The sequence below is a fragment of the Bombus fervidus genome, chromosome 10, assembly GCF_041682495.2.
Source record: "Bombus fervidus isolate BK054 chromosome 10, iyBomFerv1, whole genome shotgun sequence".
Lineage (NCBI taxonomy): Eukaryota > Metazoa > Arthropoda > Insecta > Hymenoptera > Apidae > Bombus > Bombus fervidus.
Window position 1 is genome coordinate 2,734,888 of NC_091526.1, and position 22,732 is coordinate 2,757,619.

The 22,732-nt window shown below is 39.1% G+C and overlaps 7 non-coding genes across 7 annotated transcripts; all 7 read left to right on the plus strand.

Moving 5' to 3' along the window:
• Positions 1 to 7,968: 7,968 nt before the first annotated feature.
• LOC139991796 (5S ribosomal RNA) lies at positions 7,969 to 8,087 on the plus strand. The gene has a single exon (XR_011800919.1). It is a non-coding gene; the product is annotated as a 5S ribosomal RNA (ribosomal RNA).
• A 211-nt stretch (positions 8,088 to 8,298) lies between these two features.
• LOC139991798 (5S ribosomal RNA) lies at positions 8,299 to 8,417 on the plus strand. Its single transcript, XR_011800920.1, has one exon. It is a non-coding gene; the product is annotated as a 5S ribosomal RNA (ribosomal RNA).
• Positions 8,418 to 8,628: 211 nt separating this feature from the next.
• On the plus strand, positions 8,629 to 8,747 carry LOC139991799 (5S ribosomal RNA). The gene has a single exon (XR_011800921.1). It is a non-coding gene; the product is annotated as a 5S ribosomal RNA (ribosomal RNA).
• Positions 8,748 to 18,093: 9,346 nt separating this feature from the next.
• Positions 18,094 to 18,212, plus strand: LOC139991800 (5S ribosomal RNA). The gene has a single exon (XR_011800922.1). It is a non-coding gene; the product is annotated as a 5S ribosomal RNA (ribosomal RNA).
• Positions 18,213 to 18,424: 212 nt separating this feature from the next.
• LOC139991801 (5S ribosomal RNA) lies at positions 18,425 to 18,543 on the plus strand. The gene has a single exon (XR_011800923.1). It is a non-coding gene; the product is annotated as a 5S ribosomal RNA (ribosomal RNA).
• A 212-nt stretch (positions 18,544 to 18,755) lies between these two features.
• LOC139991802 (5S ribosomal RNA) lies at positions 18,756 to 18,874 on the plus strand. Its single transcript, XR_011800924.1, has one exon. It is a non-coding gene; the product is annotated as a 5S ribosomal RNA (ribosomal RNA).
• Positions 18,875 to 19,084: 210 nt separating this feature from the next.
• Positions 19,085 to 19,203, plus strand: LOC139991803 (5S ribosomal RNA). The gene has a single exon (XR_011800925.1). It is a non-coding gene; the product is annotated as a 5S ribosomal RNA (ribosomal RNA).
• The last annotated feature ends 3,529 nt before the right edge of the window (positions 19,204 to 22,732 follow it).

Sequence of the window (22,732 nt, forward strand, 5' to 3'; positions counted from 1 at the left end):
CTATTTTTTCCATCATTGCCTCCATTCCTTTCTCTCTGGCTGGAGTCTCTATTTCTGTTGAGCCGTATCTGTCCAGTGTATCATTGAAATCTGCCTTATTTCCCGCCTTACCGGCGTTCTTTGGTCTTCCACTGTTTGTCGTCATCTGCCGTTTCCCTACCTTACTTTTTTTTGTCGCGTTTCTGGCCTCCTAACCTTTTCTTTTCTAGTTTTTCTTATTTGTAGCTCACTCTCGTTCTTGACTTCTTTTTCTCTTTTCTCTCTTGTTTACTGTTTACAGATGATGTTTCAGTGCCATGTAAATACACGTCACGCAACAAACAGCATATTATATAAATTTTAAAAATATGCGATTTTCGCTATAATGTCATATTAAATGAACTTCTAGAAATTTAAGTAATGTGCCGTCTCTTAAGTGATGTAAACTGTGTATTTACATATCACTAAAATATGATTTGTAAATAATAAACAAGAGATATAAAATAAATTATAAAAATAAGAAATTTAGGAAATAAAAATTTTGGACTTGAATATCATTTTTGATATCACTGTGATCTCCCCAGTGCCTTCGTTTTTCAATCTAAACCTTATTCTGTAAAAGCATTATGTTTCTTTCTGTATGCGGAAAACCCCGTCGTTCGTACCTTTATGCCTTTTTTAACACTAGAACTACCGAAAGTTAATCCGAAGCTATTTCTACCAAAGCCAGTCAAAACGACTGGTCTTTAAAAAATACGTAATAATAATTTTTATATTTATTGATTTATTACTTTCTTACAGAAGAAATTCCATGTCACATAGTACACTTTTATTAATTCATTTGCAACCATGATCCCTAAAAGAGGGTCGGCACATTTATAAAATTGTAAAATCACTCAATTTGACTGGTGTGATGTTTCTAATGTTAAACAATGACGCCTAATTTGTCACAGATTTCAAATACATACATTTTATTTCTGATGCCTTTTTGAACCACTTTATTTAAAAAGGTTGCTGTTTACACGCCCACACCAAGCTTTCCTCCTTGATGGTACGAGACAGGTCTGCGACAGTTCTTGTAATTTTTTTGTACGAACAACTTAACTGTGTTACCAATAAAGGCAGATATTTACTGAATCAATTGATTATCACTTAAAATTACGTGACAACTGCCACGACACCTGTATTCGGGTGTCAGCAAAGTTTCTGGTAGGGCCGCGTAATCCGTATTCGGGTGTCGCTTATTTGACTATTTACGAAGGATTGTCGTAGGAATTTGAAAATATATTCCAGAGGAAATAATAAAACTATTAATTGTTATAAAAGTAATACGAAAATGGTTTATTAAAGAAATAATTTAGAATGTAAAACTTTAAAGCATTCTATACATAGCTGAAGTTGGTCGGGACAATTTGAACAATAAGTTGTTGTTTTCTTTAAATTTTTTGTGTCTTTGTTCGGTCCATTCGACGTCTTTTATTTGCATAACATATTTTATTTGTATGCGCGTCTAACGCTTCTTCTGAAATCATTTTTCCGAACGGCGATATTATGCTGACTCCGTCGAAGACAAGGATTTTTTGTATTTTCAGACAACCCTAATAATTTTGCAGTTAATAACTCTCTAAATATTCTAATATTTATATCCTTCCTTGTTACAATTTTGTGAACCGTCAAAGCGTTTTCAACAAAAATTCCCAGAAGGAGTTGGACGCCAAGTTTTCTGTACCATTTGATTCCTTTTCTAATTTTGGTGGTATAAGAAACCATTTGGTCGGAATAATCTATACCTCACTTTCCTTCATTATATTCACCAACAGCTAGTGGTTTGAATATTGCGAACAAACGAAACGAGAGATCATTCTTGAGATCACCACTTGAGCGACTCGTATTACGAAAATATCGATGGGAGTATCTAACAGAGAACGCGTGGGCTGTCGGAGATTTCTTTGAAAACACGCGTGACAGTCAACGTGTTATTAAAATAATAATTTAAAAAATAATTAAAAAATTGTTGACAAAATGGATTAGAATCGACTGTTTAGAAAACAGAAATAATTCCTCTTACTGGTAAAAAGAACCCTACAGTGTCTGAATTTAACATCGATGGTATAGAGTGCCTTAGTAAAGCAGAAGTAAAATATCTTAGCATAATTTTTAACTACTTAAGAAAATATGAAATCCATATCGAAACAACCATGCAGAGAACTTACAAGATCGTAGCTGAGCTTACAGGCTCTTTCCAAATACGAATGGATTGAGAAACAAAAGCGACAACCGTATTAATACGTCGCATGTCATGGGGGTCACCGGTGATCGGCTTATCAAGATTACTAAAAATACATAATTTGAACAAATGTCGATAGTTATAAATTTGTTATTATTACCATCGTTACTACAATGGTGTGACCAAATTAAACATAAATAAAACATATAAAAATAGTTTTATTTATACATAAAATATAGATCTATTATGTGCGCCCCTCACCAGTGGCTATCAAACATGGAAAAGACCCGCTTTTTCCGTGTTTTACTCTAATGAACAATAACCTTGTGGAGAACTGGTATATAGGAAGTTTGATCGTGAGGTTTAATGGACGAGATTGCTCGTTGTTGAAACTGTCGAATATATTTAAAATGATAAATTAGTATACAGATAATGTTCGCAAATCGTACTAACCGATTCGCTGAAACAGTGTACAAGTCGTAAAATAGGATTGCTAATGACTCGTTAATTAGATCACTGATAATTCGTTGATAACTGGTTGATAACTGATCGACAACTAACTGTAACTCCTTTCCTTGCAATTGCCTCCGCTTATTTATACTGGTTGGGGAACAGTCGGAAAATTCAAATTCGTCTTCGTTCGACGGTTACACGTAGCGGCGACATTTTCTCGGAGTTTATTCATTGTTAAATTGCGTGTATCTTAACAATCTTGATACTCCGAGGCAAAACAACAATATTATTTGAATTGTGCTTTAACTCATGTGCCGCTACAACCCTAAAGAACGTTTCGACTTGAAAGATGTTTGATGGCAATTAAGGACCTTGACTAGAGTTTTTATACTTAGATCAGTCATCTCTTGACTGGCTTTCCGTTCATTGATCAGTCATCAATTTAACTTGTTACTTATACTTTGCTGAGAATACATCTACACGCACCACGCGTAACTACTTACATCTGCAAGGTTGTTGGAATAAAGTGTATATTGTAACCTGTTAATTCAGTGTTGTAATCAGTTCAAGCATCTTTATTATCCTAACCGAAATAGGGGATCGACCGACTCGTAGTATCAATTATGAAATCGTAACCTACTATGTCGTTTCTAACGACACGTCGAATCGTAACCTACTAAGTATATTATAAAGAGTGGTCGAGAGCTTAGATTAGCATCCTAAGCGCTCGACGGCTCTGCCCAATAAAAAACAACGTGTTATAATTTTCAATACCAAGTGAGAACTCGACGATAGACCAAAGACGATGTTACCACGTGTACGTTACGCTACGCACCCTTGACTAGGTACGCACAAGACGCACCACGTGCGAGACGTCCATGTCAGTTCGACAGTCACAGGATGGACAGACACAGATTTCCATCTCACTCTCACGAAACGTTGATGAAAACACACACATCCTAGACGGACAGTTAGAATGTATAAGCACCAGGAACTTCGAGGGAAAGCAGGATATAAAATTAAAAAAAGGATATAAAATTATATAAAATTGTTATGATGAAGTTATTCAATAAATAAAGAGTAGAAAAAAATTAAATGTACAATTTAATTCCAATTTAATTTCGGTTACATTAGGTTGAACTTTCAAATAAAAAAAAGCTGATTGGATGCTATTAGACGACAAACACGTGGAAACCTTTTAAATTATAATGTGTATAATATACAAAGAAAATTGCAGAAATGGGACTAATAAGCTAGATATAATATGTATGATAGAAAAAGATCATTTTCTGGCTTGAAATATAAAATATCAGCTCTAGAAAAGAATTTTGAAAGTTTAAAATATCAACGTAAACGTTTAACATTGTACAAACGTTTAACAATTATTGTAAACGTTTAAAACAATGGAATAAATAATATGAAGTATGTTACACGAAATTGCTAGATTCATTTGTTTATTCAAATAAGATACTAATATGTGATAAAAAAACTAATAAATTAATAAAAATTAATAAATATTTATGGAAAAATTAAGAAAGAAATTATTTTTGATATATTATTTACACAGACCAATTTTTTAAAAGTCATTTACATAGTCAGATTCGTCGTCGAAGAACGCGAAATTCATCCATCCACAAAATTTAAAGAATAATTAGAAGGTCGTTATTTAATTGCCTAATTATTTTATTATATAGATATATGTAGTATCGTGGAAAGGTTGCCTAAGAAATAGCCGATGAACTATAAACAAAGTTGCGAGAAAACCTAAGAGCCAACAGGACAAAACGGTAAAGAAACTTCAATAGGCCATCAATATATCCTCGGTCCTTCAGTCAAATAGTTACTCGGAAGAAGGCGTACGGCCATGAATGCGGACGGTTACAGAATTTTTTTTTTTTATTTGGTAGTCTATTTACAATCAATTCTTACAGAGATTTATAAGTAAATTATTTTGGCGTGGTACTGTATCTTGGATTATAAGAGTTTATTGTATGTTTGATTCTAGTTGAATATAATGCTTAAATCTAAAGGGTGATATCTTTTTAATCTACGGATCTGATCCCTCGTGTCAAGTAGTTGGGTAACTAATGGGTTTAGGTGGTTGCTAACTCTTACGTTATATCTGTTACTGAATTTGACTTTGGGTTTTTAACTGTGGGTATCTTAAGATTACGATGTATTGTTTCGTTGGTAACGTACCAAAGTGCATCTATTAAGGATCTTAGAATTTTTGATTGGAATCGTTGGAGAATTTCTATGTTGGAATTGCTCGCTATTCCCCATAGTTGGATCCCGTAGGTTCAAACAGTTTTTAATATGGCTTTGTATAGCATTATTTTACTCTGCATGTTTAAGTTGGAGCGTTTGCCAATGAGCCAGTAGAAGTTTTTTTAGTTTTTATTTCAGTTCTTTGGATTTATCTACGATGTACCGCTTCCATATCATTCTTCTGTCTAGAATCATGCCAAGATATCTGACTGAATCTTTGTTTGATATTGGAATATTATTTATGGTCACCTGTGGGCAGGATTGTTTTTGCAGCGTGAAGGTTATATGACTGGATTTATTTTCATTTATTTTGAAGCGTCATTTGACGGTTACGGAATACGTACGAATTGAAAGTCTAGTTGCGAGGAGTTAGTTACTTGCGAGTTGAGTCGAAAAAGAGTTGAGAACGAGTTGCGAGTCGTTATGAGTTGTTAATTGTTAGTTGTGAGTTGTGAATTATCAATTTAGTTGTCTTAGTTATATCACATTATTACATTAAGTTCATATTAAATAACCATCGTTTTCTGTTTAAACCATTGTAAATAAATTCATCTATCAATAAATTTATCATATGTATATATAATTTTGCGATTCACCAGCTTTGTTAATCAATAATCAATATGCCGTAAACATAAATTTTACGCAAATTGGAATTACATACGAAAATCATAAGAATTTGGTTACGCCGAAGTATTCGAGCCATTGGTAAAAGTGTTGGTTTTAGGAAGAGATGATACTCAGGTAGATAATAAGATAGGGACAGATTGAAACATTAAAAAAATGTACCTAACTCTATTATGTGAAAAATTTATGTAATTCAATAACCAAAAAATATCAGATTCTCAAGTTTTCAAATATATTGACAATTTCTTACTAACTTTTTTTTTAACTTTATTTACATGAATAAAATTTAATATTAGAAAAAAGCTTATTCTATTGCATTTTAATTTTAATTTCCTTATTCAAATGTGTGGGACTTTACTAGACTATACAGACTATACAGGATGTCTCGGATACTGCAAATGAATTGAGGATGATTTTACGCGAAAAAATAAATCGAAAATATATAATAAATTTTTTTCATTTGAGACTTCATTTACAAGAAAATCGAGTTAGAAAATTTGTCAAGTATAGGTAAACTAGGCTAATTTCAGTCTGGACGAATAATCGGCAGGAGGTTATTCTACGTGTGAAAATAAGTCGAAAATGTAAAACAAAATTTCTTCATAGGACGCTTCATTTCTGAAAATATTTGAAAATTGACCAAGTACACGAGTAGCAGGCTTATTCTTTACTCAACACGTTGAAATACTATTTTTTTTTTATATAAAGTTTTATATTGTTCACTCATTTCTACATGTGGGATAACCTCTCGCTGATTGTTAGTCGTACTCATTAGCCAAATTCACATATTATTATGCTAATCGAATTTTCAAACTCGATTTTCTCGGAAATGAAGCCTCAAATGAAAACGTTTATAGTATATTTTCGACTTGTATTTTCATGTAGAATCATCGCCTCATTTGTATTATTAATCCTGAGACAACCTGTATTATGAATTTAAAAGATTAATCTACAAAAATTTGAAAATCAAAGTGCGAATTTTTTTGTTAACTTAACAAGATCTCTTTTTGTCACGGTCAAGTATATCTTCTGCATTTTTCCGAATCCATAATACGAATATCGCTTAATGTATTCGTCGCATGAGTAGCTAGCGATATGATGGCAAGCGGTACAAATATCCGACGAATGAATAGACAGCCAGAGATGGAAAAAGATTTTGTCGTATTTTTAAACTCATGTCACGGTAAACGGCGTTTACTATTGCGTCACTACGAGTCAAGCGTCATTTAACGGAACGATATTAGGAAATCACCACGCGAGCATCATTATAATTCGCTCTACTTAGTCTGCACATTCAATTCGAAATACAACCGATTTCCTATATAATTTTACGCGTCGATGTGCCCGTGTGATTGAATATTCTGAACTATTATTGAATGTGGTCATTTATTATGCTTGCTATATTCCTGGTCTTCGTAGCTGCATTTGTCCTAAGCTGTTAATCTAGGCAATCCAATAGGCAAATACCATCCAACTAAACAGCCATTAAATCTGAAGATCACTTCAAACTATTTGATCGAACTGTTTTTGGAAGTAATAAACGTATATTTATGGTTTCTTTCTCTAAATTTCCTTATTCCTAACACTTAGCCAACCGAATAGGGAGATCTCCAGTTTGTAAAGTACATCGCTGTGTGACCAAGTGGGGACATCTCCCTTTTTGAATCTAATGTCACGTCGGAGACGCAAGAAATCACAAAATAGATAGATCGCAGGTAATCTCCTCGTGTCGCAGTTCGAACGTTTCATGAATAAGGCGAAGAAATTGAACTTCGTATATGGTAAAGGAATTTATTATATAAAGCCAACCGAGTGACGGTTCAAAATGTTACAACAGAATAATATGTCGGGCGCATATTTAGGAGGGTTTTTATATTGAGTTTTTAGCCCCTTTGGAGGGGTCATCGTCCGGTGTGTATCAGAGGCGGCTATTTCGTTACTGTCTGGTTATTGTTTCGATAGATGTAGTATGGAGGATGTTTCGTCTACCTGATTACTGAGCGGGTGGCCTTCTTGAACGCGAGACAATAGACTGTTTACGAGATACCGAGAAAACATAAGCCAGGCTGCGACGAAACGTAAGAGCCCACAGGCCTAATGAATCATCGATATGCCTACCGTCTTTCCGCCAAATACTCGGAAGAAGGAGTACGTGACCACGGTAGGGTACATTTAACGAACGAGTGCGTAGTGGGGATATTGAGAGGTGACAAAAAAAACGAAAACAATTCTCTGAATAGAGATCAGTTGTGAACTAGAAGCGTGTTTTGTTTTTGACAAAACCTAGTATTTGAAAACGGAGACAGATAAAATTTTACACATCTGGATTCAAATACGTTCATCTCCACACACATTCGTATATCCTTTTAAATAGTTTTTTTGCATAGTAATATTGAGTAACAAAACTACTTGTTTCAGCCAACGCTCATACCGCGTTGAGAGCACTCGTTCTCGTCCGATCACGAAAGTTAAGCAACGCTGGGCACGGATAGTACTTAGATGGGTGACCGCTTGGGAACTCCGTGTGGTGTTGGCATTTTTTTATTTTCTTTCCATATTTTGCATTTGTTTCTTTTTTTTTGTGTTTTTTTTCCAATCACTGAATGACTGTATGAATTGACGCCCTCTCTGGCGGGACCTACGCCTGGTATCCCTTTTGGGCTGAGACGTCTGTCCTGTTCAGAGATTCACGGTCAACTGAATAGTTCTCTGCACGTCAATATCGACTAGCAAAACTACTTGTTTCAGCCAACGCTCATACCGCGTTGAGAGCACTCGTTCTCGTCCGATCACGAAAGTTAAGCAACGCTGGGCACGGATAGTACTTAGATGGGTGACCGCTTGGGAACTCCGTGTGGTGTTGGCATTTTTTTATTTTCTATCCATATTTTGCATTTGTTTCTTTTTTTTTTGTGTTTTTTTCCAATCACTGAATGACTGTATGAATTGACGCCCTCTCTGGCGGGACCTACGCCTGGTATCCCTTTTGGGCTGAGACGTCTGTCCTGTTCAGAGATTCACGGTCAACTGAATAGTTCTCTGCACGTCAATATCGAGTAGCAAAACTACTTTTCTCAGCCAACGCTCATACCGCGTTGAGAGCACTCGTTCTCGTCCGATCACGAAAGTTAAGCAACGCTGGGCACGGATAGTACTTAGATGGGTGACCGCTTGGGAACTCCGTGTGGTGTTGGCATTTTTTTATTTTCTTTCCATATTTTGCATTTTTTTTTTTTTTTTAATTATGTATAATCGTAGAAAAAAATATTAGGTTTGGATCAGTACCCATTTTTCTAGTACATACTAATTTTTGACGAATTTAACTAGAGCTCGTGATGATAAGCATGCGCAAAATATAGAATCCAATTGACGGTCAGCTAAGGAACAGGATGAGGGGTAGAAATCGTATTCATGACGATGACTTTGCCGATCGTCTGTGCGAATTTTTGTGCCGCTGTTTTTATCGTCATAACAACATCGATTAGATGGCATTGTCACGTAAAATTATAATAATAATAATAATAAAAAAAAAGGAAATCGAAGATGAAAAATAATAATGAAAAAATGAATGTAGTTCTTAACGCGCTTTGTTCACACTGATTACAATTCACTTCCGAACTCCTGCCGTGATCTTTCAAGACTGAAGCTGTTACAACTTGACTTTCGGTGGAATCAGATTCTTTTCTTTTTCACCCCTGAATATCTCCACTATCCACGATTTTGTTTGGCGTTCGCCAGACTTTAGATATGCTGGCAAAGTTTATTATGTGAATTAAACAAAATGACTATTAAGAATGTTAGAACAGAGTGTTCAGAGCTGATTTTCGAAAGGTTTATATACTGTGGGTTTGGCTCTTATGGAAGGAGAGTCGCCGGGCGTGTCGCCGGGGCATAGCTCAGAGGTGGCCACGCTGTTGTCATGTAAGACAAAAAGAAATTTAGGAAAACAAAAGAAACTTTATTTTTTTCTAGTTTGCAATACACTTCCGAGCTCTAAGTGTGACTGTTCAAGACTGACTTGGATGATTTTAGGGGGATTATTTAAATTCTTTTATTCGTGGGAGTGGGAAAAGGCTTCGATGATATATTTCTGAGAACGGATAGAGTGACCGGATGTTATCCCGATGGTCACTCATGCTAAGGCGTTTGGAATTTCGCTATCTTATCGCTTTGTTTAGTCGGATTTCGTCTGTATTTTCGTCCAGTCGCAGAGGCGTAAATTCCCGTTACGATTGCACGAATCGATACCACGAGCAGGGCGATCCCCTTATTTCTTTTGGGATAATAGGGGTGATTGGTTTTGAATATAACTGGAATCCACAGTTATATAATATAAATATATTTATTTACACTGGTTTGACTTTGTCGTGTCGGAAAGCACCCTGGTTGACCCGAAGGTTGATCGATTTGATAAATAGAGCACCGAGAACTTGACTTTTGATATTTTTCGATATCCTAAGCGACTTTGTTCGTCAGGGTTTAAGATGTATGCGGTATCATTTCTGAAGGACTAACTGCCCCAGCATAAATTTTTGTCCTCTCGGGGAGACGACCCCCACCATGATCACGTATGCCGACTTCTTTGTGAAATTGAAGAACGAATCGAATCGACGTTTCTGGAACTCGCGGCCGGGCGGCAACCATGCGCTTGTCGATACATTGTATGTTTCGTCGGGAAGATGAGACGATTCGTATATAACGCTGGAGGATCGCGAGAGACCGTTAGAAACACGATCCATACTAAGCCTCGCGACGTAACAACGTTAGTTGATTGATTTGATCATACATCTGGTTCAAATTATTTTGATATTTTGGAATATGACTAAAGATTCTAGGTGTTTTCTCAATCTTGTCTAGCAAGTAATTTGTTATAGTGTCGTTTTCAAAAGTTACTTTTTCGTTATTGTTTTGATAGCTGTGGTATGTTTAGTCTACCTGATTGCCGAGGGGGTGGCCTTCTTGAGCGGGTGGCCGTCTTGAGCGTGTGACACTAGCAACGCGTTTTCCTTTTTTTGTTGTTATTATCAGTTATTGTTTAGCTGGAATTGTTCCAAATTAATTGCACCACTCTTGCTGCTTTTATAAAGTATAGTATATCTAGCGGCACTCGACAGCAAACCTTCCAACGGTTTCTGTCCCGTGGCTTGCTACACAAAGACCCTATCTTTCGGACAAGATGATTAACAGATGTCGAAACATCTTCATAGAAAGATACGGGAAATCTCCTTTTTCTCATGTGCGATGCTTCCCGCTAGCAACTTTCTCTCAAGGGTGGTTAGCATCCTTCCTCAACCACCAACCTAGAGATTAACCAATTAACAGCCTACGTCCATTTCCCTCACTTCCCTAACGAAGGTTTTCCTCTACGAATCCGATGATCTCGTGTACATTGAGAGTGTTGTTAATAAATATACTGTTAATTATACTCTAGTACTCCCTCAATACCTATCACGACCTATGCACTTCATATATAATAAAATACACCAATCTGGTGGTGATATAATTAATTCAACAGTTACACTATTAGTTATGACTAAATAAAGTTATAATCGAACGATACCATACTGTAAAAAAAATATTAAAATGCATAATGAATTTTTAATTTCACATTCAAGTCGTGTTATTTATCTTTAATCATTTTACTGTTTTTAATTGCACTTTTAAAAAATTTCATTTTTAATGTTATATTTTCTTATACCTTAAATATATACTTTTAATTTGATGTTTTGTATGAAGAATATGTGAAACCTTTAAATAGAACCATTACCACAAAATATAATAGACCATTGAAACAATGTATTGTATCATGGACAGGTTGCCTAAAAAATATCGGGTAAACTATTGTATAAACAATATTGCGAGAAGGCCAAGTGCCGACAGGCCGAAAGGGTCGGGAAACTTGAATAGGCCAAGAGGCCTATCAACGTGTCGTCGAATAGTTACTCGGAAGAAGTCGTACGTGGCCACGAATGCGGACGGTTACGAAGTACGTACGTGGTGGGGGTACGAAAAGACGACAAAGGATGCTTAAGGGAGAAAGACGAATTGACCAGCAGTCGTTAACTGAAAGTCGATCTGTGAGGAGTCATTAGTTGAGAGTCGAGTTGTGAGGAGTCTAGAATTGAGTCGAGAGAGAGTTGCCGAATTGTTGTGAATTGTTCATTTAGTTTTCTTAGTTATAGCAAGTTACTGTGTTTAGTTCACGTTATAATAACCATCGTTTCCTGTTTATTAATCCATTGTGAATAGTTCCATTTATCAAAACAAGAGTTCGAGGATTTCCTTCCTCGTGGACACTGCAGCCGACCTATGTGTGTATCCGCGAAATAGATTACGCGGATTCGCGAACAGAAACGAATACATTCGCGGCTAACGGGACACGCATCGCGACGTGCCATACTATCCCGATCTCTCTGAACCTGTCTCTTCGACGTGACTTCAAATGGCGTTTCGTAATGGTGGACGTTAACACGCTTACTTACTACGGGTGCTGGTAGACCCGCGAAACAAACGCCTCGTCGATCCGATTGCCAATCTGTCGTCAACGGGATACCCGACCAAGGCCAACACTGCGTCGATAAAAACAATCATTGGCGAATCGACGTACCACGAGCTCCTCGCGGAATTCCCGGACCTAACCTGTCCCCCTGTCTTCGGAGGAGGAAGAATCCGGCACGGCGAGAAACGTCAGGACCACCCGTCTACAGCAAGATGCCTCGTCCCCTACCGCTTCAAACAGGTGAAGGCGGAATTCGAAATGATATTGGAACAAGGAGTGATTGTCATCGAAGAGCCCATGGGCATCGCCCCCGACGTCCATCCCTGCACGTCGTCCCCGAAAAAGACTGAAGACTGCGACCACCGGGCGCTGAACGCCGCCCGCACCATGCCCGGCAAGTGTTCGCCGCCGCATATCGAAGACTTCGCGCAACAACTCTGCATGGTAAGCGAATCTTCTCGAGAATCGACCTCATCCACGCGTACCATTAAATTCCGATCGCTGCATCGAAAAGACGGCGATCGCGACTCCGTTCAGACTATTCGAAGTGGTAAATGCAATGTTTGGACTTCGCAATGCGGCACAAACGTGTCAGAGATTCGTCGACGAAATTACGGGCGGTTTAGATATCGTTTGCACGTACATCGACGATTTTCTGGTAGCCTCGGAAGACGAGAAACAACACTGCGAACACTTACGAACACTATTTAACCGCCTAAACGATTACAGCGTAGTAATAAACCTTGCGAAATGTGAATTAGTGCGCGTGAAATCACATTTTTCGGGTATACGGTAGATGCCGATGGAATAGAACCGCTAGCCAAACGCGAATGCGATAACAGAAGTTCGGAAGTCCGCGACCGCCAAGCACCTACGAAGGTACCTCGGTATGATTAACCCCTACCGTCGTTTCATACCGGGGGCCGCAAACATTTTCCAACCGTTTATAACGATATGTTGAAACGCGTAAAGAAGGGAAATATGCCCATGAGGTGGTCGGAACAGGTTGAAAATGCCTTCCGCGAGTCGAAACGCGCCCTCGCTAACGCCACGATGCTAGCCCATCCGATACCAGGCGCGCGCCGGTCAGCCTCGCGGTGAACGCGTTCGATTACACGGTAGAAGCGATCTTGCAACAGCGTGTGAACGACAAATTGCAGCCGCTGGGATTCTTTACAAAATGTCACCTCCGTGCAGCGAAAGTACAGCGCGTATGATCGCGAATTACTCGCGATGTACGCAGCGGTTAAACGGTTTAGACATGCCATGGAAGGGAGAAATTTTGTGATTTTCATAGAGCATAAACCTCTGATATACGCGTTTAACCAAAACTTCGATAAGTGTTCGCCGCGCCAATTCTGACACACCTCGTTTATATCGGGCAGTTTACGAGCGACATTCGATATATCAAAGAGTCAGACAATAATGAAGCTGACGCTTTACCTCGCATTGAAACGATAGGGAAATCGATCGACCACCTAAGCAGCCGTGTAAGAGAACGAATACCGAGTTACGCGAAATCGTCAACTCCGGCACGTGCGCGTTGCAGCGAAAAATGGTACGTTTCCCTGACCACGACATGGATATATTTTGCGACGTAACGAGCGAAGTCGTACGATCGTATGTACGCAACAACGTTTGTAAAAAAAAGAAAACAAAGGGAAAAAACTGTAGCGGCCCATGGCCATAAAGAAAGTCCCAGGGTTTAACCTCTTAGGTACGACGCGCCACCTATAGTGGCTGACTATACTGACTCATTCGCTCATCGTTTGAACCAAACGATCTTTTTAATTTCTCTTGCTTCACACTTTTTTTGCCTTCACTACATTTTATAACAGCGTTAACAATATACAGACAGAATATATATATTCTTTGTTTTTGATACGTCAGTGTCAGGTATCAATTGTTGCTTTTCGTTAAAATAAACATATCATTATTAGACGTTCTTTTTAACATGTCGATCCGCACTCTTACAGTTTTTTAGAATCTTCAACTTCAAAATGTCGCTACAAAATAGAAAACGAAGAGCAATTTGCTACAATTCAGAAACAGACTCGATCACTATAATATACAAAATATGAAATCAAAAAATTGAAAATTTTGGTCTCGAGTATAATTTGTTTAGAATTGATTATGATACTTGTTAATATCTTGTCAAGCTACCTTAGATTTAACAAAAAAATTATCGTTCTACGTTAATTTAAAAAACTACTGCTGAGATAGTGTTAGGTGCCAGCAATTTTGAGGCGCAATTTCAATTCAGACCTGTTCGCAGACGTCACCGCATGCGGCCATCACCCCCACTTCGCGGCTGTACCTACGTCCTTATACCAGAATTTTATAATTTTTATTTATTAATGTCTTATCTGGGAATAGAGAGCAAGAGAGAGAGAGAGAGAGAGAGAGAGAGGGAGAGAGAGAGAGAGAGAGAGTGTGTGTGAAATGCGTGGATGAGTGTATAATAGAAAATATATTTAAGCAAGTTTAAGTATAAATATTTACAATGTATATGCTAGTTCAGATCCGCACGCTTCCAGTTCTTTACGAAAAGAGCTTCGAAGCCATGGATCTATGGGTATTTATACAATTACGAAAAGCTGGCCTGTCTGTATCACGCTGCGTCATCTTCTTTTTTTTTATTTGCGTTTAATTTACAATCAATTCTCGTAGAGAATTTTAAGTAAATTTATTTGGCGTGGTACTATGACATGATTAATAAGTGTTTATAGTATGTTTGATTCTGCTTGAATCTAGTGCTTAGATCTAAGGTGTAATGTCTTTTTAGCCTGTGGAACTGTTCCGACGTGTCGAGTAGTTGAGTAATTACATTATATGTGCAAGGCATGTTCCTGGAAAACTATGAGGTTGAGAGCCCTTCAAATTGATTTAGTGCCAAGCAATACTCAATGGCTTCGAGGACTAAGAAAACTAAACTTTAGAAAAGATGTGGATTTTTGCTTTGAGGTAGGATCCACTTCAACACCTTCCCTAAAACTCTACATCTTTACAAACAATTACCTTTTAATCTCGTTCTTGTTTTTCAAACCTAATTTTTGTTGTAAATACTCGAACCTTGGTTTTGGTAACGCCTTCGTAAATATATCTGCTAATTGATCTTCGCTTTTTACATAAGTTACATCAATTTCGATTTTATTATATAAATCTCGCAAGAAATGGTATGTTACGTCGAATGTTTACTTCCTTGGTGAAATTCCGGATTTTTGATTAATTTGAAAGCGTTTGTATTGACTGTACATAACATATACTGAATATTCTCTATATTATATTCATTATATATTCACTATATATTCACTATATATATATATTCACTATATATATATATTCACTATATATATATATATTCACTATATATATATATATTCACTATATATATTATTACATTCAAAGATTTTCTTCAGCCACATAATTTCTTTCACTTCTGAGGCTGCACTAATATATTCGGCTTCTGTCATAGATAGAGCTACGCATTGCTATCGCTCACTTTGGCATGTAATGACCGCATTCTCATATTTACATACCACGCCTGATATCGACTTGTTTCTTTGTCTCCCGCATAGTCAGCATCGCTGAAGGTTTCGAGACTACTGCTTTCGTATATAATAAGTCCCACTTGTGTGGTCCCATTTAGGTAGCACAAAATTCGCATAACTTATTGCCACTGATACTCCCTTGGTTTTTCTAAGTGTCTCGACGCTATGTTTACTGCAAAACTAATGTCTGATTTACTTACAGTCTGTAGAAACATCAAGTTTCCTACGATTTCTCTGTACGGCACTTTACTATTATTGCTTACATTGCAACTCGTCTCGATATGTGTCGAAACGCTATTTGCCCCATTCATATTAAATTTCTCTAATATATTGTTAATATATTTGCTTTGATGAATGAATATCGCTTCGTTAAAGTCTACCGATAATTTTTCCGCTACGTATAACAAACGGGCAACGATAAAAATCGGTTCTTTTGATCGCACGTCTATCCCTCACAGTCTCACAGTCTCGCTAACAACCTAAGGTTGTTCTATGGTTTTCTGCTCGCTCTCTGCACTTTCATACGTTTGTACTTCATCGCTCTGCGCCTACATATCTTCGCGTTCGATATTTTTTGACAAGCTGAAATTAACACTTTCCATCGATACTTGTCCGGGTTTAAACATTACGTCACGGCTCAATATTACATCTCTCACGCTCGGCACGTACACGCGATACCCTTGTCCCCGTCATCTAGATAGTCTAAGTATCCTTTTCTCGCCTTTTTATCAAGTTTCCTTCTCTTCTCCACAGGTATGTGTGCGAAGCACTCAGAACAGAAAACTCTAAACTTTTCTACAACTGACAAATTCATACGGAGTTTTATTGTCCTGTCTCGTCGACCCCATCTTGTTAATGACCTGCACTGCGGTGTTCATGGTTTCGATCCATACGAACAGCGGTGTAGATTTGTTTTTGGATACAGTATCAACCGGCCCGGCTCTATCGTTCTATTTACCCTCTCTGCGACGTCATTTTCATGAACATATTTCAAAAAAGGAAATTAATTATAACTCGATTCAAGATTTGTGGGTCCTAATTCTTTTTATTTACTAAATCACACAATCTTTTTAGCTTATTAAATTTGGTAAAGCTACATTCTTTTTGCGACTAGTACCGTCTTAACATTTATTTCGCAAGCCTCAAATGTTTCAAAATATTGAGGAGTATCATCATTGTCATTATAATTACGTTCTAATTACTTTATTCGAAGCACACAAATCACTAGTACCATAGTTAATTGAAGAAGTTTCATCACGTTGAGACCATTCTATCACGTCATCGTTATCACAATCATAAAAACTGATATTGCATTCAATGCACGACGAAATTCCTTTTATATTATCTATCGTAATATTATCTTCCGCTTTTTTCTGTATGCTGTCTTCCATGTAATTCATTAGGCTTTTCTATGACGTTTTTAGTATCGCGTATTTAACGCCCAAGTTAAAGTGTCACGTCACAGACACGGGGAGTGCTAAAGTTAAGAAATCTGGTGGTTTCCTCGCGTCGTACGAATGATTTCGCGTAGGTTTAAACGTTTCACGAGCAAGGTAAGAAAAATTCAGACTTCAGATATGCTGGCAGAGTTTATTATGTGAATTAAACAGAATGACTATCAAGAATGTTAGAACAGAGTGTTCAGAGCTGATTTTCGAAAGGTTTATATACTGTGGGTTTGGCTCTTATGGAAGGAGTGTCGCCGGGGGTGTCGTCCAGGCATAGCTCAGAGATAGCCATGCTGTTGTCACATCGGAGACACAAGAAATCACAAAATAGATAGATCGCCGGTAATCTCCTCGTGTCGCAGTTCGAACGTTTCATGAATAAGGCGAAGAAATTGAACTTCGTATATGGTAAAGGAATTTATTATATAAAGCCAACCGAGTGACGGTTCAAAATGTTACAACAGAATAATATGTCGGGCGCATATTTAGGAGGGTTTTTATATTGACTTTTTAGCCCCTTTGGAGGGGTCATCGTCCGGTGTGTATCAGAGGCGGCTATTTCGTTACTGTCTGGTTATTGTTTCGATAGATGTAGTATGGAGGATGTTTCGTCTACCTGATTACTGAGCGGGTGGCCTTCTTGAACGCGAGACAATAGACTGTTTACGAGATACCGAGAAAACATAAGCCAGGCTGCGACGAAACGTAAGAGCCCACAGGCCTAATGAATCATCGATATGCCTACGGTCTTTCCGCCAAATACTCGGAAGAAGGAGTACGTGACCACGGTAGGGTACATCTAACGAACGAGTGCGTAGTGGGGATATTGAGAGGTGACAAAAAAAACGAAAACAATTCTCTGAATAGAGATCAGTTGTGAACTAGAAGCGTGTTTTGTTTTTGACAAAACCTAGAATTTGGTAACGGAGACAGGTAAAATTTTACACATCTGGATTCAAATACGTTCATCTCCACATACATTCGTATATCCTTTTAAATAGTTTTTTTGCATAGTAATATTGAGTAACAAAACTACTTGTTTCAGCCAACGCTCATACCGCGTTGAGAGCACTCGTTCTCGTCCGATCACGAAAGTTAAGCAACGCTGGGCACGGATAGTACTTAGATGGGTGACCGCTTGGGAACTCCGTGTGGTGTTGGCATTTTTTTATTTTCTATCCATATTTTGCATTTGTTTCTTTTTTTTTGTGTTTTTTTTTCCAATCACTGAATGACTGTATGAATTGACGCCCTCTCTGGCGGGACCTACGCCTGGTATCCCTTTTGGGCTGAGACGTCTGTCCTGTTCAGAGATTCACGGTCAACTGAATAGTTCTCTGCACGTCAATATCGACTAGCAAAACTACTTGTTTCAGCCAACGCTCATACCGCGTTGAGAGCACTCGTTCTCGTCCGATCACGAAAGTTAAGCAACGCTGGGCACGGATAGTACTTAGATGGGTGACCGCTTGGGAACTCCGTGTGGTGTTGGCATTTTTTTATTTTCTATCCATATTTTGCATTTGTTTCTTTTTTTTTGTGTTTTTTTTTCCAATCACTGAATGACTGTATGAATTGACGCCCTCTCTGGCGGGACCTACGCCTGGTATCCCTTTTGGGCTGAGACGTCTGTCCTGTTCAGAGATTCACGGTCAACTGAATAGTTCTCTGCACGTCAATATCGACTAGCAAAACTACTTGTTTCAGCCAACGCTCATACCGCGTTGAGAGCACTCGTTCTCGTCCGATCACGAAAGTTAAGCAACGCTGGGCACGGATAGTACTTAGATGGGTGACCGCTTGGGAACTCCGTGTGGTGTTGGCATTTTTTTATTTTCTTACCATATTTTGCATTTGTTTTTTTTTTTTTGTTTCTTTTTCCAATGACTGAATGACTGTATGAATTGACGCTCTCTCTGGCGGGATCTACGCCTGGTATCCCTTTTGGACTGAGACGTCTGTCCTGTTCAGAGATTCACGGTCAACTGAATAGTTCTCTGCACGTCAATATCGACTAGCAAAACTACTTCTCTCAGCCAACGCTCATACCGCGTTGAGAGCACTCGTTCTCGTCCGATCACGAAAGTTAAGCAACGCTGGGCACGGATAGTACTTAGATGGGTGACCGCTTGGGAACTCCGTGTGGTGTTGGCATTTTTTTATTTTCTTTTCATATTTTGCATTTTTTTTTTTTTTTAATGATGTATAATCGTAGAAAAAAATATTAGGTTTGGATCAGTACCCATTTTTCTAGTACATACTAATTTTTGATGAATTTAACTAGAGCTCGTGATGATAAGCATGCGCAAAATATAGAATCCAATTGACGGTCAGCTAAGGAACAGGATGAGAGGTAGAAATCGTATTCATGACGATGACTTTGCCGATCGTCTGTGCGAATTTTTGTGCCGCTGTTTTTATCGTCATAACAACATCGATTAGATGGCATTGTCACGTAAAATTATAATAATAATAATAAAAAAAAGGAAATCGAAGATGAAAAATAATAATGAAAAAATGAATGTAGTTCTTAACGCGCTTTGTTCACACTGATTACAATTCACTTCCGAACTCCTGCCGTGATCTTTCAAGACTGAAGCTGATACAACTTGACTTTCGGTGGAATCCGATTCTTTTCTTTTTCACCCCTGAATATCTCCACTATCCACGTTTTTGTTTGGCGTTCGCGATTTTTGTCACGCACGTCTTCTTCTCGAACATTCGGCGAAATGGCCGTTGGAATATTGATGATTTATTAGGCACCTCGTTTAGCCACATCTTTCTTTCCGTCATCAGCCCATCGTTTCTGAAGCGCGGTCCGGTCTCTGATGTAGATCGAGGTGTAGTTGATGTTACATACCCCCCTCCTTAGATTGCTTTTGGTCCTCCAAAATCTTAATACTTCTGCAGATCATTTCCAGGTCAATTGGCTTTTCTGGTATCGCTATATAAATATATGTCGTTAAGTATTTTTTTTTGTTTTAACGGTAGAATTTCTGTTTGCGTGTTGGCTAAATATACTACAGTTATGAAGATCGTACTGGAAAATAACGTTTTAAACGGTTTCCATTGATTTTCTTAATATTACCTTCTATCAAAATTTCATAATAAGGTGTTTTAACTTTTTCTATGGTGTAGGGTCCTAACCATTCTATATCTAATTTATGTTCTTTATGATCATTATGCATTAAAACTCTATCACCTTCTTTAAATATGGACTGTGGTTTTATTATTCGTCGTCTTTGATCTCTTTGGTACCTTTGTTTAATCTTAATCAATTGGTCGTGAGCTTTTGAAAGTCTAGAATCCCATTCCCGTTTTCTGAATGCTACTTCGTCTGCGTAAGTGCGTTGTGGATTTCGTGAAATTGTCGAGGGTAAGTTTGCTTTATGTCCGAATGTTAATTCAAAAGGTGTATAACCGGTCGAGTTGTGTATCATAGTATTGTAAGCCAAGCATATGAAGTTTAAATGTTGGTCCCATTCTTTCTCTGAGTCCTTTTGAACACTTTTTAACATGTCTGCTATTACGGCGTGAGTTCGTTCTAATGATCCATTACTTTGAGGGTGGAAACTAGTAGTTTTAATATGTTTTATTTTGAAAGCTTCTTCGTATTTTTGCATTAAGCTACTAATAAAATTTTGTCCTCTATCTGTCAGTATTTTCTTAGGTGCTGAAAATATGTATATATAATGATTTAGCAAAGAATTCCAAATAGTTTCTGTTTGTTGGTTTTTTATAGGAACAAGGTTAAGGTATTTCGTGAGTTCGTCACGAATGGAAAGTATAAAGGAATTGCCTTGTTTCGTTTTCTTCAACGGTCCTAATACATCCATTGCTATCTTGTCATTTGGTTCCAACGGTGTGTCGGGTATGCATGGTTCTTCTTTGGGTCGAATCCTAGTCATCTTTGCGGTTTGACAGGTACCACAGGTCTTGATGCGTTCTTGAATTTTTTCCATAAGATTCGGAATTTTGTGTCGTTCTCTTATTCTATCATATGTTTTTTGTGTTTTGGGATGCCCCATTAAATCGTGGTTCTCTTGCAGAATTTCCTCGATATGCTCTTCAGTAAATTCCTGAATTTGGCTTCCATGCTAGTGTAAATTCTTTACTTTCATCCATGCTGTTGTGGAATAGAATCATTCTCTTGATTTCATTCTTCTCGGTTTCTGTGAAGTCGTAATCTCTAAAACCTATCTTTCTATTCCTTTGAAGGATATTCCCTATCTTGTTGAGCCATGTTCGAGGTTCATAGTCTCCAAGTTGTGTTTTCTTCAGTTGGTAGAAACTTTTGTCGTTAGGACAGATTTTTAAGTACTTTGGTTTCTCGCTAGAACCGATCCATAGTCCATACTCAAATAGAATATCGTATTCGGAATCAAGTTCTTTTTTTTTTTTATCGTGGGGAAATCCTCATAGACACACGGCGCTGCGTAGCAACGACCGTGTAGTGTCGGACTCTTACCGACTAAAACCGCACGGTGGTCATCCCGACGTTCAGAGGTGCACCCGGGGTCTCTTGCGAATCACTACCGAGTGCAACTTCGTCGTCTATCTCCCTGCCGTTGTAGTTGTCTAGGGAGGCGTCCCGGCTTGAGTTGGAAAGCTAGGGGGAACCACTCCCCCCTAGCGCCACGTCCCCTAGTCTGACGCACCCGTGGCAGCGACGGAGGCGCCGCGCCCCTGCGTCGTACGGAGCCTCTGCGATGTTGATGCGACGATCTACTGGGATCGGCTCTTCTCTCCCGGTCTCTTTCTGCCCGCTCCTTTCTCTGCATAACCTTCTCGCAGTAGGTGCGGACAGCGTTAAACTCCTGGGGCCCTCGGAGCGCCGATGTCGAGCTGCAGGACGCGCCGCGGTTCCGCCCACGCTAGACAAAACTCCAGCGTGTGCTGCGCCGTGTCCTCTTCCCGCAGTGGTGACAGATGGACGTCACCTCCCGCCCGATTTTCAGCAGGTACTTACCGAAGACCCCGTGTCCGGTGAGCATCTGTGTCGTCCTGAAGGTGAGCGGAACCCCGCCTTGATCTCTCCAAGCCTCCCAATTGGGAAGCACGGCGCGGACGGCTCGGTGTGGCCGCCTGGCGTCTTCCTCTATCAGCTGGGAGCGTCACCGCTCCCAGATCTCCAGCTTTGCCTCTTCCCGGACGTTCGAGGCCGAGAGGCCGTCCGGCGACAGCGCCGTCGTCGAAGGCGGTGCCCTCAGGTGTTCATACATCCGACAGAGCTCAAGGGTCCGCAACTCAAACGGGGGCGACGCCGCCAGCACCGTCGCCGACTCGTAGGATATTGTTCGATATCCTCTGGCTATTCGGATAGCGGTCGTCCTCTGCAGTCTCCTCACCAGGGTACGACTGCGACGGTTGGCCATCAGATCTTGGGCCCACACCGGTGCCCCATAGAGGACCCGGGACCGGATCACTCCCTCGTAGAGTCGGAGGACTCCCGACCCTGCTCCGCCTATATTCGGAAGAAGGCCGCACAAGGCGTTGGCTGCTGCCGTCACCCTCGGGACCAGGAGCTCGAAATGTGGTCCGAACGTCCACCGAGTGTCGATGGTGAGGCCCAGGTACCTCATACGACACTTCACCGGCACCGCTTCGCCATTTATGGCCACGGACAAACCCTCGGGAGGGGATCCCCTGCGGCGGTGGTCGAAGAACCACAGGGCCTCCGACT